Source organism: Nematolebias whitei, chromosome 13 (assembly GCF_014905685.2).
Source record: "Nematolebias whitei isolate Nwh7 chromosome 13, NemWhi1, whole genome shotgun sequence".
Taxonomy (NCBI): domain Eukaryota; kingdom Metazoa; phylum Chordata; class Actinopteri; order Cyprinodontiformes; family Rivulidae; genus Nematolebias; species Nematolebias whitei.
The window spans coordinates 1,739,271-1,747,428 of record NC_056510.1 but is presented as its reverse complement, the minus strand read 5'-3'; the positions used below and the strand labels follow the sequence as shown (position 1 = coordinate 1,747,428).

General features: G+C 44.8%; 1 protein-coding gene across 1 annotated transcript in view; it reads right to left on the bottom strand.

Annotated features, from left to right (window-relative positions):
• Positions 1-8,158, bottom strand: part of LOC119419441 (ras-associated and pleckstrin homology domains-containing protein 1) — a 70,528-nt gene that overhangs the window by 36,935 nt on the left and 25,435 nt on the right. The window contains exon 2 of the mRNA XM_037686744.1: positions 5,726-5,763. The gene's annotated coding sequence lies outside the window, so the exon portion shown is untranslated. The remainder of the gene's footprint in view (positions 1-5,725; positions 5,764-8,158) is intronic.

The window sequence follows — 8,158 nt, the reverse complement described above, 5'->3', positions numbered from 1 at the left end:
TTTAGCTGGTTTTAGATAGTTTTAGCTGGTTTAGCTGGTTTTAGATAGTTTTAGCTGGTTTTAGATAGTTTTAGCTGGTTTAGCTGGTTTTAGCTGCTGCACTATTGGACTGAACCACCTCAAAGCTGAGGCAGGGGGACGATGCACCCCCTCGTTTCAGCACTGACAGTTACTGAGCTAAAGTTTGGGCTAAAGTTTGGCGTGGTTGTAGCTGTGAGTCATCCACAACCTAAACTCTGAGCATGAGAGCTCAAAATGTTTTGATGGTTTGAAACTTTCAGGAAACTCGGAGTCTTCGTCTGGACTGGTGGTGGAGAGAAATCCTAATCCTAATCTGGTTTCATGGTTTCAACATTTCTCCTGCAAACATTCATATTTTCATCAAAACCTCCAGACCATCAGCAGCAGGAGGCTCCTGCAGCAGCTTGTTCACCTCCCTTCTCCTCCTCCTCTTCCACCTTCTCCTCTTCCTCCTCTTCCTCATTCTCCTCCTCTTTTTCCTCCTCCTACTCCCTCCTCTTCCTCATTCTTCTCTTACTCCTCCTCTTCTCTCCTCCTCCCTCCTCCTCCCCTCTCCTCTTCCTCCTCCTCCTCCTCCCTCCTCTTCCTCCTCCACCTCCTCTTCTCTCCTCCACCTACTCCCTTCTCCTCCTCCTCCTCCACCTCCTCATCTTCTCTCCTCCTCCTCCTCCCTCTGTCTCTCCATGTCCCAGCGATGACTCCTTCATGACTCCTCGGCTCCTGTTCCTCCTGAACAGCAAACACCTCCCGTCCTGATCCAGACGACCTTTGACCTTTACTACATCGTACAGTCGGGCTGTGACACGGTGGAGAGGCGGCTCACACGGCCCGGACTCTCAGATCTTTGCTGATCTTTGAGGTCGTTTGGTTCTGGCAGGTTGAGCAACAGTAAAGAATATTTTTATTAAACTCTGTGACTCGACACTCGGAGCTCCAGCGGCACAACCGGTCAGCGCGCGGTTCTTTGAAGACTCTACGCACAAACAAGCGAAAACACCGTCGCCCGTTCGGTTTAGGCCGCGGGCGATGAATCGCCGCACGATGAGGAAGAACATGAGGAATAAAAACTAAAAGAAGAGAAGAGAGACGGGATAAAAACAGCTCCTTCAACATCTGCTGCCTGAGTGCCTCTGGGCAAACCCCTGCTGTGCACTGGGCAGCTCCCAGTTCCCACAGAGCGGACCGGGCTCGTTCCCACAGAATGCTCTTGAAGTCCTTTTCTGTGGAGCGCAGCTACAAATTATGTTCTATAAAAAGCTGCTGCATGATTTTATTTTCACAGGAACGGTCGTGCTCCGGGGGCGGACCAACGTTCCACTGATCCAAAGTCAGGAGACAGTTCGGTTCCAGCTCCAACGCCAAACACGACAGCAGGAAGCGGGCCGTGATATTTACTGCTGAGTGTAATTACAACAGCCTCAGGTGCTGCTGGCTCCGCCCACACCACACAGGTGTAGCGCACACACTGTGACCTCACCCCTGCAGCCAGACCGTACGGTGGAGCAGCGGGTTTATGTGGTTTATCACTAGACTGGGACTAGTTGCTGAACGGTGTTCGTCTCGGGTCATTTGCGAGACGTCTCAACAGTGTTCACAGCCGAGTGTGAAGCAGCTGGGATGAGAACCAGCACCTCCAAACGTGAGACCATGGTCCTCAGTCAGAGGGTGGATTGTTCTCTTGAGGGTGGGGTTCTGCCTCAAATGGAGGAGTTCAAGTATCTCTGGGTTTTGTTCATGAGTGAGGGAAGAATGGAGCGTGAGATTAACAGATGCATTGGTGCAGTGTCCACAGTATTGTGGACTCTGTTCCGGTCCGTTGTGGTGAAGAGGGAGCTGAGCTGTAAGACAAAGCTCTCTGTTTACCGGTCGGTTTACGTTCCTCCCCTCACCTCTGGTCATGAACTCTGGTAAGGATGCTCCCTGGGCACCTTCTAGGGAGGTGCTTCGGGCATGTCTGACTGGGAGGAGACCCAGAGGAAGACCCAGGACACGCTGGAGAGACTACGTCTCTCTGTTGGCCTGGGAACACCTTGGAGTCCTCCCAGAAGAGCTGGAAGAGGCTGTGGAAGATTACCAAGATGCTGCACGATAACAAAAACTGAGCACACCTTTGCTGCTCTCCTAAGTTTGAACCCTCCAGCTGTCCTTGTTTGAGTCCAGCTTGAATCAGGAAAGGCATCCGGTGTAAAGCAACTGCTAAATCTATCAGTTGAGCTCAGTCGCTGTGGCGACCCCCACAAAGGGGAGCAACTGAAAAAAGAACAAGAGCAACAAGAACGTGCAGTTCAGTTCAAACGTGAGCTCTATTTTCAGTGCAGAAACATTCTGCTCCTGTCACAGGAAATGGGACGATGAGGCGACGCAACAATGATATCATTTCCCCTGAGACCTGCAGCTGCCATTACATCATTTCCTCTCAGCTTCCCTGCCTCAGATCAACAGCGGCCTCCATCCAGGTTATTAAAGGGAACAAGTGGGAGACAGAAACTGTTGATTTGACTGTTGTTGCATTAAAAACGTTACCAGGACTGCTTTCTTCCATCTGAACAAAATCACTAAATTAAAAATATCTTGGCCCAAAATGATGCAGAAAACTGGCCAATGCATTTATCTTGTCTAGGCTGGACTATTGCAATTCTTCATTATCTGGGTGTCCACAAACGAAAGTCTTCAGTTGGACCGACATGCTGCTGCCAGAGTTTGGATGAGAACAAGGAAATATTATAATTCTCCAGTTTTAGCTTCTCTCCATTGGCTCCTGTCAAATAAAAACAAAAATCTTATATTACAGATCTTATTGTTTCATATTTTCCTAACGGAGCACTTCACTCTTAGACTGCAGGTTTACTTGTGGTTCCTAGAGTTTCCAAAGACAGAATGGGAGGAAGATCTTTCAGTTCTCAGGCTCCTCTCTTGTGGAACCAACTTCCAGTTTCTGTCCGTGAGGCTGACACATTGTCCAGTTTAAGACTGGGATTAAGACTTTCCTTTTTGATAAATCCTATAGTTAGGGTAGCTTTGGTTTCCTGAGCTGTCCCTTAGTTATGCTGCTATAGGCTTAAACTGCTGGAGGACAAACTGACCACAATTTTCACTCTACTGCTGTCTTTACGTACTCTGCAGTTCATGTTTGTTTTACTTTTACAAACCGGATTCCAAAAAAGTTGGGACACTAAACACATTGTGAATAAAAACTGAATGCAATGATGTGGAGGTGCCAACATCTAATATTTTATTCAGAATAGAACACAAATCACAGATCAAAAGTTTAAACTGAGAGAATGTTTCATTTTAATGGAAAAATCTGTTGTTACCAAATTTCATGGTGTCAACAAATCCCAAAAAAGTTGGGACAAGTCCATTTTTCCCACTGTGTGGCATCCCCCCTTCTTCTTACAACACTCAACAGACGTCTGGGGACAGAGGAGACCAGTTTCTCCAGTTTAGAAATAGGAATGCTCTCCCATTCATGTCTAATACAGGCCTCTAACTGTTCAATCGTCTTGGGCCTTCTTTGTGGCACCTTCCTCTTTATGATGCACCAAATGTTCTCTATAGGTGAAAGATCTGGACTGCAGGCTGGCCATTTCAGTACCCGGATCCTTCTCCTACGTAGCCATGATGTTGTGATTGCTGCAGAATGTGGTCTGGCATTATCGTGTTGAAAAATGCAGGGTCTTCCCTGAAAGAGATGACGTCTAGATGGGAGCACATGTTGTTCTAGAACCTGAACATAGTTCTCTGCATTAATGGTGCCTTTCCAGACATGCAAGCTGCCCATGCCACAAGCGCTCATGCAACCCCATACCATCAGTGATGCAGGCTTCTGAACGCAGCGTTGATAACAACTTGGGCTATCCTTGTCCTCTCTGGTCCGGATGACATGGCGTCCCAGTGTTCCATAAAGAACTTCAAATCGTGACTCATCTGACCACAGAACAGTCTTCCATTTTGCCACACTCCATTTTAAATGACCCCTGGCCCAGTGCAAATGTCTGAGCTTGTGGAGCTTGCTTAGAAATGGCTTCCTCTTTGCACTGTAGAGTTTCGCTGGCAACGGCGGATGGCACGGTGGATTGTGTTCACTGACAATGCTTTCTGGAAGTATTCCTGAGCCCATTCTGTTATTTCCTTGACAGTGGCATTCCTGTTTGAGGTGCAGTGACGTTTAAGGTCCCGGAGATCACGAGCATCCAGTAGAGTTTTACGGCCTTGACCCTTACGCACAGCGATTGTTCCAGATTCTCTGAATCTTTTGATGATGTTATGCACGGTTGATGATGATAACTTAAAAGTCTTTGCTATTTTACGCTGGGTAACACCATTCTGGTATTGCTGCACTATCTTTCTGTGCAACAATGGTGGAATTGGTGATCCTCTTACCATCTTGGCTTCTGAGAGACACTGACACTCTGAGAAGCTCTTTTTATACCCAATCATGTTGTCAATTGACCTAATTAGTGTTAATTGGTCTTCCAGCTGTTCGTTATATGCTCAATTTCCTTTTTCCAGCCACTTATTGCTACTTGTCCCAACTTTTTTGGATTTGTTGACACTGTGAAATTTTGAATCAACATATTTTTCCTTTAAAATGTTACATTTACTCAGATTAAACTTTTGTTCTGTCATCTATGTTATATTACGAATAAAATATTAACATTTGCCATCTCCACATCATTGCATTCAGTTTTTATTCACAATTTGTTTAGTGTCCCAACTTTTTTGGAATCCAGTTTGTATCATTGACATGCTTATATTTCCATAGAAACCACACCTGGACCATAGAAACTAGAACCGGTCGATAGAAACAGCAACTGGACTACAATCTACAATTAGACCATAGAAATGACACCTCGATCATAGAAAACACACCTGGACTATAGAAGCTAGGGATGCACAATATTATTGGCATTGTTTTGGCCGATATTGGCATTAAAAGTTAAATATTGGACATGGATCATTCCATCAAAATAACTCACCGATATAAAAGGCACCATTTCCAAAAAAAAAAAAAAAAAAAACATATATATATATATATATATATATATATATATATATATATATATATATGTATATATATATATATCTGGCGCTGTTTTTGTATGACAACCCAGAGTCAAAATTTGACATTAAACATAAGCCAAGTTGAAGTGTTTCATCATTTTCAGCCCCTTTTTGTCATCTAATAATAATAATGAATTTAATTTGTAATGCACTTTTCATTAACAAAAATCTCAAAGTGCTACAGAGTGCAACTAAAATCAATGATAAAATCAACTAAAATCAGTGATAAAACATATAATCACATGTAAATAAGGCATTTGATTTAAAAATAAAAATGGACTTGATGTGTGCAGAGAGTTGACATGTTGAGTGAAGTCACATGTCAGAAACTTCTCAGAGTGTTGGTTGGTGCTTTTTCATAATAAAATGAACAGTTGAAACCTCAGTGATTCTTCAATCCTCAGTGGAATTAAATGCAGCTGCACTGTAACTGCATCTGATCCCAACGTTTCAAATACTTCAGTATTTAATATCAAAACCTTTGGTTAATATTTTGGTGTTTTTAAAACGTGCGGTTGCAAACTCTTTGAGTGACCGAACCGTTCAAGATCAAATAATGTCAGAAAGGCAAACACCAGAAGAATAAAGTCACTGGATCATATTAAACACAGTGTGGCTCAGAGGTATCAACCAGTTTTACCTTTGGCCTGCCAACAGCTCAGCGCTGATCCAGTCACCCTGCAGACACACAACAAGTTTAGGTTAGGAACAGAACTGTATTAATTCAGTATATTTGTACAGCATCAATCCAAATCTAAAGTCATCTCAGGACACTGCACAGAGTCCAAGTCCAGTTTGGGTCCATTATTGTATTTGGGACTTGGAAGAAGCAATCACAAACAAGGCTGAGGAACAGCTTCTACCCTGAGGCTGTGAGGCCAAGGAACTCCACCAACACATCCTTAAAACAAACAAACAAACAAACCAACCAACCATCCATCCATCCAGTTCTGGCCTCAGGTCTCAGGGGCAGCATCTTGAGCAGGGAGGTCCAGACAGCTCTCTCCACAGCCTCTTCCAGCTCTTCTGGGAGGACTCCAAGGTGTTCCCAGACCAGTTGAGAAGTAGTCTCACCAGCATGTTCTGGGTCTTTCCTGGGGTCTCCTCCCAATTGGATAAGCCTGGAAAACCTCCCTAGTGAGGCGTCCAGGAGGTCTGAACCTCCTCAGGTGGCTCATCTCAATGAGAATACTTGAAAGGACAGATGACAGCAAGGAGTTGGATGTTCATTGCCCAAACTTGGGTTACCAGGGTCCATCCTGGAGCCAGGCCTGGGAAGGGGCTCGTCAACAAGTGCCTGCTGACTGGGCCTCTACCCATGGAGCCCAGTCAGGCTCAGCCCAAACAAGTTACTGGTACATGGTTCTGCCTTCCTATGGGCCCACCACCTGCAGGAAGGGCCAAACGAGTCGGGTGCATGGTGCCATGGGTGGTAGCTGAAGGTTGGGCCTTGGTGCTCTGAAAACTGGTGCACAGTTTTGCTGAGTATGTTCAAAACTTTGAACATTAAAGTGATCAAACTTGAAGTGAGAAGAAATGACATGTGTCAACTAGCTGCCAGCAGTTGCCGCCCATTCAGACTGTGGGTTAAAGTGGTTTATTACAAAACTTGTCTGTTCACCAGATCCAAACATGAGCCCTAACCACGTCATTCCAACCGCTCTAATGAAAACTGAAACTGTTCTGACCCCCCATGTCATCCGGTTATCACGAGTGGCGTTACAACTGAGAACAGCTAAAAATGAGCGTGCACGCACACACTACAGACCACATGTACTGTCAGCAGGTGGCACCAGTGTGTGTTCTCACACTGAGCAGGCTGGATGTGTGAGATCTAAAAATAACAGACAAGCCACAGTATTTATTGTCCATGTCCTCAGTGGTTGTCTCCTCCACCGGTCTCCTCAAGTCTCCCCTGTTCTTCTTCGGCTTCTGTTTAATTTGTTTTACATCTATGAGCTGCCCTTCAGCTGATGTCTCCTTAAAACTTGGAGAGTTAAGACAGGAGTGTGTGGAAGGCTGCTAGGTGTGTGTGTTTAGGGCAGTGGTTCTCAAACTGGGGTCCCTGGACCCCCCGGGGGTTCACGAGCCAGTGCCTGGGGGTCCGCAAAATTTTTTTAATTTTTTTTTACAAGCACGTAACAACCCGTTAAAATACACCAAAATGCAGGAAATCACATCTACAGTACTTGATTCAATATTTTCTGGGGGAAGACCCCCAGACCCCCAGACTCCCAGCACCCCCCCACTGGCTCGCCCACTATTTGCGCTCCGGCATGGATCGGTTTACAAATGGCGCCTGTTACTTGGTGTGACTCCTGCTCTGATGATTCTGTTCAGTTTGACAGTTTTCTGTAATAATTTGAAGGAGTGGCGATACATTTACCGTACGTTCATAAGTGACGAGGTAAAGTTTCAAAGTGGTTTTGATGCTGTTAGTTTTATCAAAACTGTCAGCTGTGGAAGTTGAAATTAATTTTTTTGTTTATTTGTGTCTTGAATGAAAAATACCCCATGTTTAAAAGTATAAAAATTGTATTCACACTATTAAAGAACAAGTTTTAAGTATTCATATTGCACAAATATTTCCCTTGCATTAAAGAGACAACATATTTGAATAAACATGAGGATATGAGGGGTCCCTGATACTTTTTCAGGTGAGCTTCTCTCACACGTGTGTGAGGGACGTTTGTGTCCTCCTGTCGAACAAACTAATACAGAAAAACCCACTCAGCCTCCGCTCGCTGAAGATTATTAGCAGCTCTCATGTGATTAAAAGCTCTGGGCCGAAACAAGAGCTCTACTGTTAGCAGACACATGAGTACATCAGTGGTCCAGGTCCAGTGCCCAGCAGAACTACCTCAGCCAGTTCTTTCTGTTTTCAGCCCTGAAGAAAGACCAAGAACCACAGAACCCTTGCTGGGTCTCATCATGTGCACTGAACAAATCTGAAGGTTGTCAGCCACACAAAGCAGAGTTCATGTTCCATTTGATTTAATCCCAGTCCACAGAACTGAAGCAGTTAATAAAAACTGAGACATTACACACACACACACACACACACACACACACA